Raw genomic sequence first — 20,349 nt, forward strand, 5'->3', positions numbered from 1 at the left:
GCCAAGACACATTAGCCAAGACACCTTAGCCAAGACACATTAGCCAAGACACATTAGCCAAGACACCTTAGCCAAGACACCTTAGCCAAGACACATTAGCCAAGACACCTTAGCCAAGACACCTTAGCCAAGACACATTAGCCAAGACACCTTAGCCAAGACACCTTAGCCAAGACACCTTAGCCAAGACACCTTAGCCAAGACACATTAGCCAAGACACATTAGCCAAGACACCTTAGCCAAGACACATTAGCCAAGACACCTTAGCCAAGACACCTTAGCCAAGACACATTAGCCAAGACACATTAGCCAAGACACCTTAGCCAAGACACCTTAGCCAAGACACATTAGCCAAGACACATTAGCCAAGACACCTTAGCCAAGACACATTAGCCAAGACACCTTAGCCAAGACACCTTAGCCAAGACACCTTAGCCAAGACACCTTAGATAAGACACCTTAGCCAAGACACATTAGCCAAGACACCTTAGCCAAGACACCTTAGCCAAGACACATTAGCCAAGACACCTTAGCCAAGACACATTAGCCAAGACACCTTAGCCAAGACACATTAGCCAAGACACCTTAGCCAAGACACATTACCCAAGACACATTAGCCAAGACACCTTAGCCAAGACACCTTAGCCAAGACACATTAGTCGAGACACATTAGCCAAGACACCTTAGCCAAGACACATTAGCCAAGACACCTTAGCCAAGACACATTAGCCAAGACACATTAGTCGAGACACATTAGCCAAGACACCTTAGCCAATACACCTTAGCCAAGACACATTAGCCAAGACACCTTAGCCAAGACACCTTAGCCAAGACACATTAGCCAAGACACATTAGCCGAGACACCTTAGCCAAGACACCTTAGCCAAGACACATTAGCCAAGACACCTTAGCCAAGACACCTTAGCCAAGACACCTTAGCCAAGACACATTAGCCAAGACACCTTAGCCAAGACACATTAGCCAAGACACCTTAGCCAAGACACATTAGCCAAGACACCTTAGCCAAGACACCTTAGCTAAGACACCTTAGCCAAGACACATTAGCCAAGACACCTTAGCCAAGACACATTAGCCAAGACACCTTAGCCAAGACACATTAGCGAAGACACATTAGCCAAGACACCTTAGCCAAGACACATTAGCCAAGACACCTTAGCCAAGACACATTAGCCAAGACACATTAGCCGAGACGCTTTAGCCGAGACACATTAGCCAAGACACCTTAGCCAAGACACCTTAGCCAAGACACATAAGCGAAGACACCTTAGCCAAGACACATTAGCCAAAACACATTAGCCAAGACACATTAGCCAAGACACCTTAGCCAAGACACCTTAGCCAAGACACATTAGCCAAGACACCTTAGCCAAGACACCTTAGCCAAGACGCATTAGCCAAGACACCTTAGCCAAGACACATTAGCCAAGACACATTAGTCGAGACACATTAGCCAAGACACCTTAGCCAAGACACCTTAGCCAAGACACATTAGCCAAGACACCTTAGCCAAGACACCTTAGCCAAGACACATTAGCCAAGACACATTAGCCGAGACACCTTAGCCAAGACACCTTAGCCAAGACACATTAGCCAAGACACCTTAGCCAAGACACCTTAGCCAAGACACCTTAGCCAAGACACCTTAGCCAAGACACATTAGCCAAGACACCTTAGCCAAGACACATTAGCCAAGACACCTTAGCCAAGACACCTTAGCCAAGACACATTAGCCAAGACACCTTAGCCAAGACACATTAGCCAAGACACATTAGCGAAGACACCTTAGCCAAGACACATTAGCCAAGACACATTAGCCAAGACACATTAGCGAAGACACCTTAGCCAAGACACATTAGCCAAGACACATTAGCCAAGACACATTAGCCAAGACACATTAGCCAATACACCTTAGCCAAGACACCTTAGCCAAGACACCTTAGCCAAGACACCTTAGCCAAGACACATTAGCCAAGACACATTAGCCAAGACACATTAGCCAAGACACCTTAGCCAAGACACCTTAACCAAGACACATTAGCCAAGACACATTAGCCAAGACACCTTAGCCAAGACACATTAGCGAAGACACCTTAGCCAAGACACATTAGCCAAGACACCTTAGCCAAGACACATTAGCGAAGACACCTTAGCCAAGACACATTAGCCAAGACACCTTAGCCAAGACACATTAGCCAAGACACATAAGCGAAGACACCTTAGCCAAGACACATTAGCCAAGACACCTTAGCCAAGACACCTTAACCATGACACATTAGCCAAGACACCTTAGCCAAGACACATTAGCCAAGACACATTAGCCAAGACACATTAGCCAAGACACCTTAGCCAAGACACATTAGCCAAGACACCTTAGCCAAGACACATTAGCCAAGACACATTAGCCGAGACACCTTAGCCAAGACACCTTAGCCAAGACACCTTAGCCAAGAAACATTAGCCAAGACACCTTAGCCAAGACACCTTAGCTAAGACACATTAGCCAAGACACCTTAGCCAAGACACATTAGCCAAGACACATTAGCCAAGACACCTTAGCCAAGACACATTAGCCAAGACACATTAGCCAAGACACCTTAGCCAAGAAACATTAGCCAAGACACCTTAGCCAAGACACCTTAGCCAAGACACCTTAGCCAAGACACTTTAGCCAAGGCACATTAGCCAAGACACATTAGCCAAGACACATTAGCCAAGATACATTAGCCAAGACACCTTAGCCAAGACACATTAGCCAAGACACATTAGCCGAGACACCTTAGCCAAGACACATTAGCCAAGACATCTTAGCCAAGACACCTTAGCCAAGACACCTTAGCCAAGACACCTTAGCCAAGACACATTAGCCAAGACACATTAGCCGAGACACCTTAGCCGAGACACATTAGCCAAGACACCTTAGCCAAGACACCTTAGCCAAGACACATTAGCCGAGACACATTAGCCAAGACACCTTAGCCAAGACACCTTAGCCAAGACACATTAGCCAAGACACCTTAGCCAAGACACATTAGCCAAGACACCTTAGCCAAGACGCATTAGCCAAGACACCTTTGCCAAGACACCTTAGCCAAGACACCTTAGCCAAGACGCATTAGCCAAGACACATTAGCCAAGACACATTAGCCAAGACACATTAGCCAAGACACATTAGCCAAGACACATTAGCCAAGACACATTAGCGAAGACACCTTAGCCAAGACACATTAGCAAAGACACATTAGCCAAGACACATTAGCCAAGACACCTTAGCCAAGACACCTTAGCCAAGACACATTAGCCGAGACACATTAGCCAAGACACCTTAGCCAAGACACATTAGCCAAGACACATTAGCCAAGACACCTTAGCCAAGACACATTAGCCAAGACACATTAGCCGAGACACATTAGCCAAGACACCTTAGCCAAGACACCTTAGCCAAGACACATTAGCCAAGACACCTTAGCCAAGACACATTAGCCAAGACACATTAGCCAAGACACCTTAGCCAAGACACATTAGCCAAGACACATTAGCCAAGACACCTTAGCCAAGACACCTTAGCCAAGACACATTAGCCAAGACACCTTAGCCAAGACACCTTAGCCAAGACACATTAGCCAAGACACATTAGCCAAGACACCTTAGCCAAGACACATTAGCCAAGACACATTAGCCAAGACACCATAGCCAAGACACATTAGCCAAGACACATTAGCCAAGACACCTTAGCCAAGACACATTAGCCAAGACACATTAGCCAAGACACCTTAGCCAAGACACCTTAGCCAAGACACATTAGCCAAGACACATTAGCCAAGACACCTTAGCCAAGACACATTAGCCAAGACACATTAGCCAAGACACATTAGCCAAGACACCTTAGCCAAGACACATTAGCGAAGACACCTTAGCCAAGACACATTAGCCAAGACACATTAGCCAAGACACCTTAGCCAAGACACATTAGCCAAGACACATTAGCCAAGACACCTTAGCCAAGACACATTAGCCAAGACACCTTAGCCAAGACACCTTAGCCAAGACACATTAGCCAAGACACATTAGCCAAGACACATTAGCCAAGACACATTAGCCAAGACACCTTAGCCAAGACACATTAGCCGAGACACATTAGCCAAGACACCTTAGCCAAGACACATTAGCCAAGACACATTAGCCAAGACACCTTAGCCAAGACACATTAGCCAAGACACATTAGCCGAGACACATTAGCCAAGACACCTTAGCCAAGACACCTTAGCCAAGACACATTAGCCAAGACACCTTAGCCAAGACACATTAGCCAAGACACATTAGCCAAGACACATTAGCCAATACACATTAGCCAAGACACCTTAGCCAAGACACATTAGCCAAGACACATTAGCCAAGACACCTTAGCCAAGACACATTAGCCAAGACACATTAGCCAAGACACATTAGCCAAGACACCTTAGCCAAGACACATTAGCCAAGACACCTTAGCCAAGACACCTTAGCCAAGACACATTAGCCAAGACACATTAGCCAAGACACCTTAGCCAAGACACATTAGCCAAGACACATTAGCCAAGACACCATAGCCAAGACACATTAGCCAAGACACATTAGCCAAGACACCTTAGCCAAGACACATTAGCCAAGACACATTAGCCAAGACACCTTAGCCAAGACACCTTAGCCAAGACACATTAGCCAAGACACCTTAGCCAAGACACCTTAGCCAAGACACATTAGCCAAGACACATTAGCCAAGACACCTTAGCCAAGACACATTAGCCAAGACACATTAGCCAAGACACCTTAGCCAAGACACCTTAGCCAAGACACATTAGCCAAGACACCTTAGCCAAGACACCTTAGCCAAGACACATTAGCCAAGACACCTTAGCCAAGACACCTTAGCCAAGACACCTTAGCCAAGACACCTTAGCCAAGACACATTAGCCAAGACACATTAGCCAAGACACCTTAGCCAAGACACATTAGCCAAGACACCTTAGCCAAGACACCTTAGCCAAGACACATTAGCCAAGACACATTAGCCAAGACACCTTAGCCAAGACACCTTAGCCAAGACACATTAGCCAAGACACATTAGCCAAGACACCTTAGCCAAGACACATTAGCCAAGACACCTTAGCCAAGACACCTTAGCCAAGACACCTTAGCCAAGACACCTTAGATAGGACACCTTAGCCAAGACACATTAGCCAAGACACATTAGCCAAGACACCTTAGCCAAGACACATTAGCCAAGACACCTTAGCCAAGACACATTAGCCAAGACACCTTAGCCAAGACACATTAGCCAAGACACCTTAGCCAAGACACATTACCCAAGACACATTAGCCAAGACACCTTAGCCAAGACACCTTAGCCAAGACACATTAGTCGAGACACATTAGCCAAGACACCTTAGCCAAGACACATTAGCCAAGACACCTTAGCCAAGACACATTAGCCAAGACACATTAGTCGAGACACATTAGCCAAGACACCTTAGCCAATACACCTTAGCCAAGACACATTAGCCAAGACACCTTAGCCAAGACACCTTAGCCAAGACACATTAGCCAAGACACATTAGCCGAGACACCTTAGCCAAGACACCTTAGCCAAGACACATTAGCCAAGACACCTTAGCCAAGACACCTTAGCCAAGACACCTTAGCCAAGACACATTAGCCAAGACACCTTAGCCAAGACACATTAGCCAAGACACCTTAGCCAAGACACATTAGCCAAGACACCTTAGCCAAGACACCTTAGCTAAGACACCTTAGCCAAGACACATTAGCCAAGACACCTTAGCCAAGACACATTAGCCAAGACACCTTACCCAAGACACATTAGCGAAGACACATTAGCCAAGACACCTTAGCCAAGACACATTAGCCAAGACACCTTAGCCAAGACACATTAGCCAAGACACATTAGCCGAGACGCTTTAGCCGAGACACATTAGCCAAGACACCTTAGCCAAGACACCTTAGCCAAGACACATAAGCGAAGACACCTTAGCCAAGACACATTAGCCAAAACACATTAGCCAAGACACATTAGCCAAGACACCTTAGCCAAGACACCTTAGCCAAGACACATTAGCCAAGACACCTTAGCCAAGACACCTTAGCCAAGACGCAATAGCCAAGACACCTTAGCCAAGACACATTAGCCAAGACACATTAGTCGAGACACATTAGCCAAGACACCTTAGCCAAGACACCTTAGCCAAGACACATTAGCCAAGACACCTTAGCCAAGACACCTTAGCCAAGACACATTAGCCAAGACACATTAGCCGAGACACCTTAGCCAAGACACCTTAGCCAAGACACATTAGCCAAGACACCTTAGCCAAGACACCTTAGCCAAGACACCTTAGCCAAGACACCTTAGCCAAGACACATTAGCCAAGACACCTTAGCCAAGACACATTAGCCAAGACACCTTAGCCAAGACACCTTAGCCAAGACACATTAGCCAAGACACCTTAGCCAAGACACATTAGCCAAGACACCTTAGCCAAGACACATTAGCGAAGACACCTTAGCCAAGACACATTAGCCAAGACACATTAGCCAAGACACATTAGCGAAGACACCTTAGCCAAGACACATTAGCCAAGACACATTAGCCAAGACACATTAGCCAAGACACATTAGCCAATACACCTTAGCCAAGACACCTTAGCCAAGACACCTTAGCCAAGACACCTTAGCCAAGACACATTAGCCAAGACACATTAGCCAAGACACATTAGCCAAGACACCTTAGCCAAGACACCTTAACCAAGACACATTAGCCAAGACACATTAGCCAAGACACCTTAGCCAAGACACATTAGCGAAGACACCTTAGCCAAGACACATTAGCCAAGACACCTTAGCCAAGACACATTAGCGAAGACACCTTAGCCAAGACACATTAGCCAAGACACCTTAGCCAAGACACATTAGCCAAGACACATAAGCGAAGACACCTTAGCCAAGACACATTAGCCAAGACACCTTAGCCAAGACACCTTAACCATGACACATTAGCCAAGACACCTTAGCCAAGACACATTAGCCAAGACACATTAGCCAAGACACATTAGCCAAGACACCTTAGCCAAGACACATTAGCCAAGACACCTTAGCCAAGACACATTAGCCAAGACACATTAGCCGAGACACCTTAGCCAAGACACCTTAGCCAAGACACCTTAGCCAAGAAACATTAGCCAAGACACCTTAGCCAAGACACCTTAGCTAAGACACATTAGCCAAGACACCTTAGCCAAGACACATTAGCCAAGACACATTAGCCAAGACACCTTAGCCAAGACACATTAGCCAAGACACATTAGCCAAGACACCTTAGCCAAGACACATTAGCCAAGACACCTTAGCCAAGACACCTTAGCCAAGACACCTTAGCCAAGACACTTTAGAAAAGGCACATTAGCCAAGACACATTAGCCAAGACACATTAGCCAAGATACATTAGCCAAGACACCTTAGCCAAGACACATTAGCCAAGACACATTAGCCGAGACACCTTAGCCAAGACACATTAGCCAAGACATCTTAGCCAAGACACCTTAGCCAAGACACCTTAGCCAAGACACCTTAGCCAAGACACATTAGCCAAGACACATTAGCCGAGACACCTTAGCCGAGACACATTAGCCAAGACACCTTAGCCAAGACACCTTAGCCAAGACACATTAGCCGAGACACATTAGCCAAGACACCTTAGCCAAGACACCTTAGCCAAGACACATTAGCCAAGACACCTTAGCCAAGACACATTAGCCAAGACACCTTAGCCAAGACGCATTAGCCAAGACACCTTTGCCAAGACACCTTAGCCAAGACACCTTAGCCAAGACGCATTAGCCAAGACACATTAGCCGAGACACATTAGTCGAGACACATTAGCCAAGACACCTTAGCCAAGACACATTAGCCAAGACACATTAGCCAAGACACCTTAGCCAAGACACATTAGCCAAGACACATTAGCCGAGACACCTTAGCCAAGACACCTTAGCCAAGACACCTTAGCCAAGACACATTAGCCAAGACACATTAGTCGAGACACATTAGCCAAGACACCTTAGCCAAGACACCTTAGCCAAGACACATTAGCCAAGACACCTTAGCCAAGACACATTAGCCAAGACACCTTAGCCAAGACACATTAGCCAAGACACCTTAGCCAAGACACATTAGCCAAGACACCTTAGCCAAGACACATTAGCCAAGACACCTTAGCCAAGACACATTAGCCAAGACACCTTAGCCAAGACACCTTAGCCAAGACACATTAGCCAAGACACCTTAGCCAAGACACCTTAGCCAAGACACATTACCCAAGACACATTAGCCAAGACACCTTAGCCAAGACACCTTAGCCAAGACACATTAGCGAAGACACCTTAGCCAAGACACATTAGCCAAGACACATTAGCCAAGACACATTAGCCAAGACACCTTAGCCAAGACACATTAGCGAAGACACCTTAGCCAAGACACATTAGCCAAGACACATTAGCCAAGACACCTTAGCCAAGACACATTAGCCAAGACACATTAGCCAAGACACATTAGCCAAGACACCTTAGCCAAGACACATTAGCCAAGACACATTAGCCAAGACACATTAGCCAAGACACATTAGCCAAGACACATTAGCGAAGACACCTTAGCCAAGACACATTAGCAAAGACACATTAGCCAAGACACATTAGCCAAGACACCTTAGCCAAGACACCTTAGCCAAGACACCTTAGCCAAGACACCTTAGCCAAGACACATTAGCCAAGACACCTTAGCCAAGACACCTTAGCCAAGACACATTAGCCAAGACACCTTAGCCAAGACACATTAGCCAAGACACCTTAGCCGAGACACATTAGCGAAGACACCTTAGCCAAGACACATTAGCCAAGACACATTAGCCAAGACACATTAGCCAAGACACCTTAGCCAAGACACATTAGCCGAGACACATTAGCCAAGACACCTTAGCCAAGACACCTTAGCCAAGACACATTAGCCAATACACATTAGCCAAGACACATTAGCCAAGACACATTAGCCGCGACACCTTAGCCAAGACACCTTAGCCAAGACACCTTAGCCAAGACACATTAGCCAAGACACATTAGCCAAGACACATTAGCCATGACACCTTAGCCAAGACACCTTAGCCAAGACACATTAGCCAAGACACATTAGCCAAGACACATTAGCCAAGACACCTTAGCCAAGACACCTTAGCCAAGACACCTTAGCCAAGACACATTAGCCAAGACACATTAGCCAAGACACATTAGCCAAGACACCTTAGCCAAGACACCTTAGCCGAGACACATTAGCCAAGACACATTAGCCAAGACACATTAGCCAAGACACCTTAGCCAAGACACATTAGCCAAGACACATTAGCCAAGACACCTTAGCCAAGACACATTAGCCAAGACACATTAGCCAAGACACCTTAGCCAAGACACATTAGCCAAGACACATTAGCCAAGACACCTTAGCCAAGACACATTAGCCAAGACACATTAGCCGAGACACATTAGCCAAGACACCTTAGCCAAGACACCTTAGCCAAGACACATTAGCCAAGACACCTTAGCCAAGACACATTAGCCAAGACACATTAGCCAAGACACATTAGCCAAGACACCTTAGCCAAGACACCTTAGCCAAGACACCTTAGCCAAGACACATTATCCAAGACACATTAGCCGAGACACCTTAGCCAAGACACCTTAGCCAAGACACATTAGCCAAGACACCTTAGCCAAGACACCTTAGCCAAGACTCCTTAGCCAAGACACATTAGCCAAGACACCTTAGCCAAGACACCTTAGCCAAGACACATTAGCCAAGACACCTTAGCCAAGACACATTAGCCAAGACACCTTAGCCAAGACACATTAGCCAAGACACCTTAGCCAAGACACCTTAGCCAAGACACATTAGCCAAGACACCTTAGCCAAGACACATTAGCCAAGACACCTTAGCCAAGACACATTAGCCAAGACACCTTAGCCAAGACACCTTAGCCAAGACACATTAGCCAAGACACCTTAGCCAAGACACCTTAGCCAAGACACATTAGAAAAGACACCTTAGCCAAGACACATTAGCCAAGACACCTTAGCCAAGACACATTAGCGAAGACACCTTAGCCAAGACACATTAGCCAAGACACATTAGCCAAGACACATTAGCCAAGACACATTAGCCAAGACACCTTAGCCAAGACACATTAGCGAAGACACCTTAGCCAAGACACATTAGCCAAGACACATTAGCCAAGACACCTTAGCCAAGACACATTAGCCAAGACACCTTAGCCAAGACACATTAGCCAAGACACCTTAGCCAAGACACATTAGCCAAGACACATTAGCCAAGACACATTAGCCAAGACACCTTAGCCAAGACACCTTAGCCAAGACACCTTAGCCAAGACACATTAGCCAAGACACATTAGCCGAGACACCTTAGCCAAGACACCTTAGCCAAGACACATTAGCCAAGACACATTAGCCAAGACACCTTAGCCAAGACACCTTAGCCAAGACACATTAGCCAAGACACATTAGCCAAGACACCTTAGCCAAGACACCTTATCCAAGACACATTAGCCAAGACACATTAGCCAAGACACCTTAGCCAAGACACCTTAGCCAAGACACCTTAGCCAAGACACCTTAGCCAAGACACATTACCCAAGACACATTAGCCAAGACACCTTAGCCAAGACACCTTAGCCAAGACACATTAGCCAAGACACCTTAGCCAAGACACATTAGCCAAGACACATTAGCCAAGACACCTTAGCCAAGACACATTAGCCAAGACACCTTAGCCAAGACACATTAGCCAAGACACCTTAGCCAAGACACTTTAGCCAAGACACCTTAGCCAAGACACCTTAGCCAAGACACCTTAGCCAAGACACATTAGCCAAGACACCTTAGCCAAGACACCTTAGCCAAGACACATTAGCCAAGACACCTTAGCCAAGACACCTTAGCCAAGACACATTAGCCGAGACACCTTAGTCAAGACACATTAGCCAAGACACATTAGCCAAGACACCTTAGCCAAGACACCTTAGCCAAGACACATTAGCCAAGACACCTTAGCCAAGACACCTTAGCCATAACACATTAGCCAAGATACATTAGCCGAGACACCTTAGCCAAGACACCTTAGCCAAGACACATTAGCCAAGACACATTAGCCAAGACACATTAGCCAAGACACCTTAGCCAAGACACATTAGCCAAGACACCTTAGCCAAGACACATAAGCCAAGACACCTTAGCCAAGACACATTAGCCAAGACACCTTAGCCAAGACACATTAGCCAAGACACCTTAGCCAAGACACATTAACCAAGACACATTAGCCGAGACACCTTAGCCAAGACACCTTAGCCAAGACACATTAGCCAAGACACCTTAGCCAAGACACCTTAGCCAAGACACCTTAGCCAAGACACCTTAGCCAAGACACCTTAGCCAAGACACATTAGCCAAGACACATTAGCCAAGACACCTTAGCCAAGACACCTTAGCCAAGACACCTTAGCCAAGACACCTTAGCCAAGACACATTAGCCAAGACACCTTAGCCAAGACACCTTAGCCAAGACACCTTAGCCAAGACAGAAGTGATTCCCGATTCGGTAACCATCGACGAAATATTGAAGGCAACGGATAGGCTGAAACTGGGCAAGGCTCCTGGCCCAGATGGTATTCCGGTCGAAGCGACCGTGGCCGCTATCAAAGTACATCCAGAAGTTTTCCGGAACGTTTTCCAACGTTGCTTCAATACTGGCCACTTCCCCTCGGTGTGGAAGAGACAGAGGCTCGTCCTCCTCCTGAAACCCGGCAAACCACTTGGTGCCTCGTCGGCGCTAAGGCCATTAGGGGTTATTGACAGCTTCGCTAAAGTATTAGAGATACTGATACTAAACCGCTTAGTGGTCCTCACGGAAGGAAGCAGTGGTCTGTCGGACAGGCAGTTTGGGTTCCGGAAGAAGCGGTCTACTGGAGACGCGGTTGCTGCAGTGCTGGAGAGGGCGCGCAACGCTTTCGCGAGGAAGCGAACGGGGAATCGCTACTGCGCAGTTATCACGCTAGACGTGAAGAACGCGTTTAACAGCGCCAGTTGGGAAGCCATAGCACTCGCTCTGGACAACATGATGGTACCCCCGTACCTCTGCAGGCTGCTCAAGAGCTATGTAGAGCAACGAGTGCTTATGTACGACACCGAACGAGGCATTCAGTCAATGGACATCAAGGCTGGAGTTCCACAAGGTTCGATCCTCGGTCCAACTTTGTGGAACGTAATGTACGACGGAGTTCTGCGCCTCAAACTACCTCCAGGAGCGGAGTTGACTGGTTTCGCCGATGATATCGCTTTAACGGTCCTTGGCGAATCTATAGAGGAGATCGAGTTCCTCGCCTCCGACTCTGTAGGTAGAGTAGAGTCATGGATGCGAAGCGTTAAACTAGGCATTGCGCATAACAAAACGGAGTTCCTGTTGATCAGCAGCCATAAGGTGATTAAAACAGCGCGCTTTCGCGTGGGCACGGAGCTCATTGCTTCCGTACGGCAACTGAAGTACCTGGGAGTGGTCATCGACGATCGTCTTAGCTTCCGGAAGCATCTCGAGTACGCCTGCAGCAATGCCACCAAAGCTGCAAATACGTTGATGTCGATCATGCCAAACACTGGTGGTCCCAAGAGTAGTAGCAGACGACTTCTCGCCGATGTAGCTACTACACACCTGAGATACAATGCCGGAAACTGGGCGCATATTCTGGCGGTTAAGGCGAATCAGCGTGTTGTAAATAGGGTGTATCGGTTGCTAGCGCTGAGAGTGATCTGCGCCTATAGGACAACTTCGTACTCGGCGGCATGTGTGGTGGCTAATATGATGCCTATTTGCATCATCTTGGCAGAAGACTGTGAGTGTTCCGGAGGTAGCGGCATTATCGGAGCGAGAATGTCCAGGTCCTCCGCTAGGACTATATCCAGGGCGAAGTGGCAGGCAGAATGGGACCTCTCCACCAAAGGACGTTGGACACATGCACTTATCCCGAACTTAGCGGTATGGATTGATAGGAAGCATGGAGAAGTGAATTTCTTTGTGACCCAATTCCTTACTGGCCATGGGTGCTTCAGGAGTTACCTTCACAAGTACCAGCACACGAGTTCCTCGAGGTGCCCAGTATGCGTGACCGTAGATGAAACAGCCGAACACGTGCTCTTCCACTGCCCCAGATTTGTCGACGAACGGCATGAAGCCAGTGAAAAGTGTGGTTCAACAATCAACAAAGGCAACCTGGTCGAGCTAATGATCGAGGACTGCAGAAAGTGGGATGCCGTGGCATTAGCTATGCGATTGATCGCCACAAAACTTCAGCACGCCTGGAGGGTGGACCAAAGACTTGGCCGAGTGTGAAGGGAGTTATGTGTGATGTGTTTTGCTTCATGTGCTTTATGTGTCAGTGTGTGTTTGAGTGTCGGTGAGTACTTGTGGATATTGCAAGTCTGAACTGAACCCTGAATGTACGTCTCGTCCCGTTGAATAGTCTATGGTGTTAAGTTAAGGTGTGGACTAAGTCCATTGTAGAGCCCCACCCGTGAAGTTATACCGCGAGTTGATCCTGTGGGTGGTGGCAGCAACACTACGTGGCCAAGGAGAATTTTTTTACTGGGTAAAAATCCCATGTCACCGTTGGTGGTGTCTAAGAAGATTTTATCTCTCCTTGAAAAAAAAAAAAAAAAAAAAACCTTAGCCAAGACACATTAGCCAAGACACCTTAGCCAAGACACATTAGCCAAGACACCTTAGCCAAGACACCTTAGCCAAGACACTTTAGCCAAGACACATTAGCCAAGACACATTAGCCAAGACACATTAGCCAAGACACATTAGCCAAGACACCTTAGCCAAGACACATTAGCCAAGACACCTTAGCCAAGACACCTTAGCCAAGACACTTTAGCCAAGACACATTAGCCAAGACACATTAGCCAAGACACATTAGCCAAGACACATTAGCCAAGACACCTTAGCCAAGACACATTAGCCAAGACACATTAGCCGAGACACCTTAGCCAAGACACATTAGCCAAGACACCTTAGCCAAGACACCTTAGCCAAGACACCTTAGCCAAGACACCTTAGCCAAGACACCTTAGCCAAGACACCTTAGCCAAGACACCTTAGCCAAGACACCTTAGCCAAGACACATTAGCCAAGACACCTTAGCCAAGACACATTAGCCAAGACACCTTAGCCAAGACACCTTAGCCAAGACACCTTAGCCAAGACACATTAGCCAAGACACCTTAGCCAAGACACATTAGCCAAGACACCTTAGCCAAGACACATTAGCCAAGACACTTTAGCCAAGACACATTAGCCAAGACACATTAGCCAAGACACATTAGCCAAGACACATTAGCCAAGACACATTAGCCAAGACACATTAGCCAAGACACATTAGCCGAGACACCTTAGCCAAGACACATTAGCCAAGACACCTTAGCCAAGACACCTTAGCCAAGACACCTTAGCCAAGACACCTTAGCCAAGACACCTTAGCCAAGACACCTTAGCCAAGACACTTTAGCCAAAACACATTAGCCAAGACACCTTAGCCAAGACACATTAGAAAAGACACCTTAGCCAAGACACCTTAGCCAAGACACCTTAGCCAAGACACATTAGCCAAGACACCTTAGCCAAGACACCTTAGCCAAGACACTTTAGCCAAGACACATTAGCCAAGACACATTAGCCAAGACACATTAGCCAAGACACCTTAGCCAAGACACATTAGCCAAGACACATTAGCCAAGACACATTAGCCAAGACACCTTAGCCAAGACACATTAGCCAAGACACCTTAGCCAAGACACATTAGCCAAGACACCTTAGCCAAGACACCTTAGCCAAGACACCTTAGCCAAGACACATTAGCCAAGACACATTAGCCAAGACACATTAGCCAAGACACATTAGCCAAGACACATTAGCCAAGACACATTAGCCAAGACACATTAGCCAAGACACCTTAGCCAAGACACATTAGCCAAGACACATTAGCCAAGACACCTTAGCCAAGACACATTAGCCAAGACACATTAGCCAAGACACATTAGCCAAGACACATTAGCCAAGACACCTTAGCCAAGACACATTAGCCAAGACACCTTAGCCAAGACACATTAGCCAAGACACATTAGCCAAGACACCTTAGCCAAGACACATTAGCCAAGACACATTAGCCAAGACACATTAGCCAAGACACATTAGCCGAGACACATTAGCCAAGACACCTTAGCCAAGACACATTAGCCAAGACACATTAGCCAAGACACCTTAGCCAAGACACATTAGCCAAGACACATTAGCCAAGACACCTTAGCCAAGACACATTAGCCAAGACACATAAGCCGAGACACATTAGCCAAGACACCTTAGCCAAGACACCTTAGCCAAGACACATTAGCCAAGACACATTAGCCAAGACACATTAGCCATGACACCTTAGCCAAGACACCTTAGCCAAGACACATTAGCCAAGACACATTAGCCAAGACACATTAGCCAAGACACCTTAGCCAAGACACATTAGCCAAGACACCTTAGCCAAGACACATTAGCCAAGACACATTAGCCAAGACACCTTAGCCAAGACACATTAGCCAAGACACATTAGCCAAGACACCTTAGCCAAGACACATTAGCCAAGACACATTAGCCAAGACACCTTAGCCAAGACACATTAGCCAAGACACATTAGCCAAGACACCTTAGCCAAGACACATTAGCCAAGACACATTAGCCAAGACACCTTAGCCAAAACACATTAGCCAAGACACCTTAGCCAAGACACATTAGCCAAGACACATTAGCCAAGACACCTTAGCCAAGACACCTCAGCCAAGACACCTTAGCCAAGACACCTTAGCCAAGACACCTTAGCCAAGACACATTAGCCAAGACACATTAGCCAAGACACATTAGCCAAGACACCTTAGCCAAGACACATTAGCCAAGACACATTAGCCAAGACACCTTAGCCAAGACACATTAGCCAAGACACATTAGCCAAGACACCTTAGCCAAGACACATTAGCCAAGACACATTAGCCAAGACACCTTAGCCAAGACACATTAGCCAAGACACATTAGCCGAGACACATTAGCCAAGACACCTTAGCCAAGACACCTTAGCCAAGACACATTAGCCAAGACACCTTAGCCAAGACACATTAGCCAAGACACATTAGCCAAGACACATTAGCCAAGACACCTTAGCCAAGACACCTTAGCCAAGACACCTTAGCCAAGACACATTAGCCAAGACACATTAGCCGAGACACCTTAGCCAAGACACCTTAGCCAAGACACCTTAGCCAAGACACATTAGCCAAGACACCTTAGCCAAGACACATTAGCCAAGACACATTAGCCAAGACACATTAGCCAAGACACCTTAGCCAAGACACCTTAGCCAAGACACATTAGCCGAGACACCTTAGCCAAGACACCTTAGCCAAGACACATTATCCAAGACACATCAGCCGAGACACATTAGCCAAGACACCTTAGCCAAGACACCTTAGCCAAGACACATTAGCCAAGACACCTTAGCCAAGACACCTTAGCCAAGACACCTTAGCCAAGACACATTAGCCAAGACACCTTAGTAAAGACACCTTAGCCAAGACACCTTAGCCAAGACACATTAGCCAAGACACATTAGCCAAGACACCTTAGCCAAGACACATTAGCCAAGACACATTAGCCAAGACACCTTAGCCAAGACACATTAGCCAAGACACATTAGCCGAGACACATTAGCCAAGACACCTTAGCCAAGACACCTTAGCCAAGACACATTAGCCAAGACACCTTAGCCAAGACACATTAGCCAAGACACATTAGCCAAGACACATTAGCCAAGACACCTTAGTAAAGACACCTTAGCCAAGACACCTTAGCCAAGACACATTAGCCAAGACACATTAGCCGAGACACCTTAGCCAAGACACCTTAGCCAAGACACATTAGCCAAGACACCTTAGCCAAGACACCTTAGCCAAGACACCTTAGCCAAGACACATTAGCCAAGACACATTAGCCAAGACACCTTAGCCAAGACACCTTAGCCAAGACACCTTAGCCAAGACACATTAGCCAAGACACCTTAGCCAAGACACCTTAGCCAAGACACATTAGCCAAGACACCTTAGCCAAGACACATTAGCCAAGACACCTTAACCAAGACACCTTAGCCAAGACACTTTAGCCAAGACACATTAGCCAAGACACATTAGCCAAGACACATTATCCAAGACACATTAGCCAAGACACCTTAGCCAAGACACATTAGCCAAGACACATTAGCCGAGACACCTTAGCCAAGACACATTAGCCAAGACACCTTAGCCAAGACACCTTAGCCAAGACACCTTAGCCAAGACACCTTAGCCAAGACACCTTAGCCAAGACACCTTAGCCAAGACACTTTAGCCAAAACACATTAGCCAAGACACCTTAGCCAAGACACATTAGCCAAGACACATTAGCCAAGACACCTTAGCCAAGACACATTAGCCAAGACACATTAGCCGAGACACATTAGCCAAGACACATTAGCCAAGACACCTTAGCCAAGACACATTAGCCAAGACACATTAGCCAAGACACATTAGCCAAGATACCTTAGCCAAGACACATTAGCCAAGACACCTTAGCCAAGACACATTAGCCAAGACACATTAGCCGAGACACCTTAGCCAAGACACCTTAGCCAAGACACCTTAGCCAAGACACCTAAGCCAAGACACATTAGCCGAGACACCTTAGCCAAGACACCTTAGCCAAGACACCTTAGCCAAGACACATTAGCCAAGACACCTTAGCCAAGACACATTAGCCAAGCAGATTAGCCAAGACACATTAGCCAAGACACCTTAGCCAAGACACCTTAGCCAAGACACATTAGCCAAGACGCATTAGCCAAGACACATTAGCCAAGACACATTAGTCGAGACACATTAGCCAAGACACCTTAGCCAAGACACCTTAGCCAAGACACATTAGCCAAGACACCTTAGCCAAGACACCTTAGCCAAGACACATTAGCCAAGACACCTTAGCCAAGACACATTAGCCAAGACACCTTAGCCAAGACACATTAGCCAAGACACCTTAGCCAAGACACATTAGCCAAGACACATTAGCCAAGACACATTAGCCAAGACACCTTAGCCAAGACACCTTAGCCAAGACACCTTAGCCAAGACACATTAGCCAAGACACATTAGCCGAGACACCTTAGCCAAGACACCTTAGCCAAGACACATTAGCCAAGACACATTAGCCAAGACACCTTAGCCAAGACACCTTAGCCAAGACACATTAGCCAAGACACCTTAGCCAAGACACCTTAGCCAAGACACATTAGCCAAGACACCTTAGCCAAGACACATTAGCCAAGACACCTTAGCCGAGACACCTTAGCCAAGACACATTAGCCAAGACACATTAGCCAAGACACATTAGCCAAGACACATTAGCCAAGACACCTTAGCCAAGACACCTTAGCCAAGACACCTTAGCCAAGACACCTTAGCCAAGACACATTAGCCAAGACACCTTAGCCAAGACACCTTAGCCAAGACACCTTAGCCAAGACACATTAGCCAAGACACCTTAGCCAAGACACATTAGCGAAGACACCTTAGCCAAGACACCTTAGCCAAGACACATTAGCCAAGACACATTAGCCAAGACACCTTAGCCAAGACACCTTAGCCAAGACACATTAGCCAAGACACATTAGCCAAGACACATTAGCCAAGACACCTTAGCCAAGACACCTTAGCCAAGACACCTTAGCCAAGACACCTTAGCCAAGACACCTTAGCCAACACACCTTAGCCAAGACACCTTAGCCAAGACACCTTAGCCAAGACACATTAGCCAAGACACATTAGCCAAGACACCTTAGCCAAGACACCTTAGCCAAGACACATTAGCCAAGACACGTTAGCCAAGACACCTTAGCCAAGACACATTAGCCAAGACACCTTAGCCAAGACACCTTAGCCAAGACACCTTAGCCAAGACACATTAGCCAAGACACCTTAGCCAAGACACATTAGCCAAGACACCTTAGCCAAGACACCTTAGCCAAGACACCTTAGCCAAGACACATTAGCCAAGACACCTTAGCCAAGACACATTAGCCAAGACACATTAGCCGAGACACCTTAGCCAAGACACCTTAGCCAAGACACATTAGCCAAGACACCTTAGCCAAGACACCTTAGCCAAGACACCTTAGCCAAGACACCTTAGCCAAGACACATTAGCCAAGACACCTTAGCCAAGACACCTTAGCCAAGACACCTTAGCCAAGACACATTAGCCAAGACACCTTAGCCAAGACACCTTAGCCAAGACACCTTAGCCAAGACACATTAGCCAAGACACCTTAGCCAAGACACATAAGCCAAGACACATTAGCCGAGACACCTTAGCCAAGACACCTTAGCCAAGACACCTTAGCCAAGACATTATCCAAGACACATTAGCCGAGACACATTAGCCAAGACACCTTAGCCAAGACACCTTAGCCAAGACACCTTAGCCAAGACACATTAGCCAAGACACATTAGCCAAGACACCTTAGCCAAGACACCTTAGCCAAGACACCTTAGCCAAGACACCTTAGCCAAGACACCTTAGCCAACACACCTTAGCCAAGACACCTTAGCCAAGACACCTTAGCCAAGACACATTAGCCAAGACTCATTAGCCAAGACACCTTAGCCAAGACACATTAGCCAAGACACCTTAGCCAAGACACCTTAGCCAAGACACTTTAGCCAAGACACATTAGCCAAGACACATTAGCCAAGACACATTAGCCAAGACACATTAGCCAAGACACATTAGCCAAGACACCTTAGCCAAGACACATTAGCCAAGACACATTAGCCGAGACACCTTAGCCAAGACACATTAGCCAAGACACCTTAGCCAAGACACCTTAGCCAAGACACCTTAGCCAAGACACCTTAGCCAAGACACCTTAGCCAAGACACTTTAGCCAAAACACATTAGCCAAGACACCTTAGCCAAGACACATTAGCCAAGACACATTAGCCAAGACACCTTAGCCAAGACACATTAGCCAAGACACCTTAGCCAAGACACCTTAGCCAAGACACATTAGCCAAGACACATTAGCCAACACACCTTAGCCA

At 46.9% G+C, this 20,349-nt stretch overlaps 1 long non-coding RNA gene across 1 annotated transcript; it reads right to left on the reverse strand.

Annotated features, from left to right (window-relative positions):
• Nucleotides 1-1,106: 1,106 nt before the first annotated feature.
• LOC125774530 (uncharacterized) lies at nt 1,107-19,231 on the reverse strand. Its single transcript, XR_007421012.1, has 3 exons — nt 17,769-19,231; nt 15,249-15,542; nt 1,107-1,144 (listed from the first exon to the last, which is right to left on the reverse strand). It is a non-coding gene; the product is annotated as an uncharacterized LOC125774530 (long non-coding RNA).
• Between the last annotated feature and the right edge of the window lie 1,118 nt (nt 19,232-20,349).

Source organism: Anopheles funestus, unplaced genomic scaffold (assembly GCF_943734845.2).
Source record: "Anopheles funestus unplaced genomic scaffold, idAnoFuneDA-416_04 scaffold_18_ctg1, whole genome shotgun sequence".
Taxonomy (NCBI): domain Eukaryota; kingdom Metazoa; phylum Arthropoda; class Insecta; order Diptera; family Culicidae; genus Anopheles; species Anopheles funestus.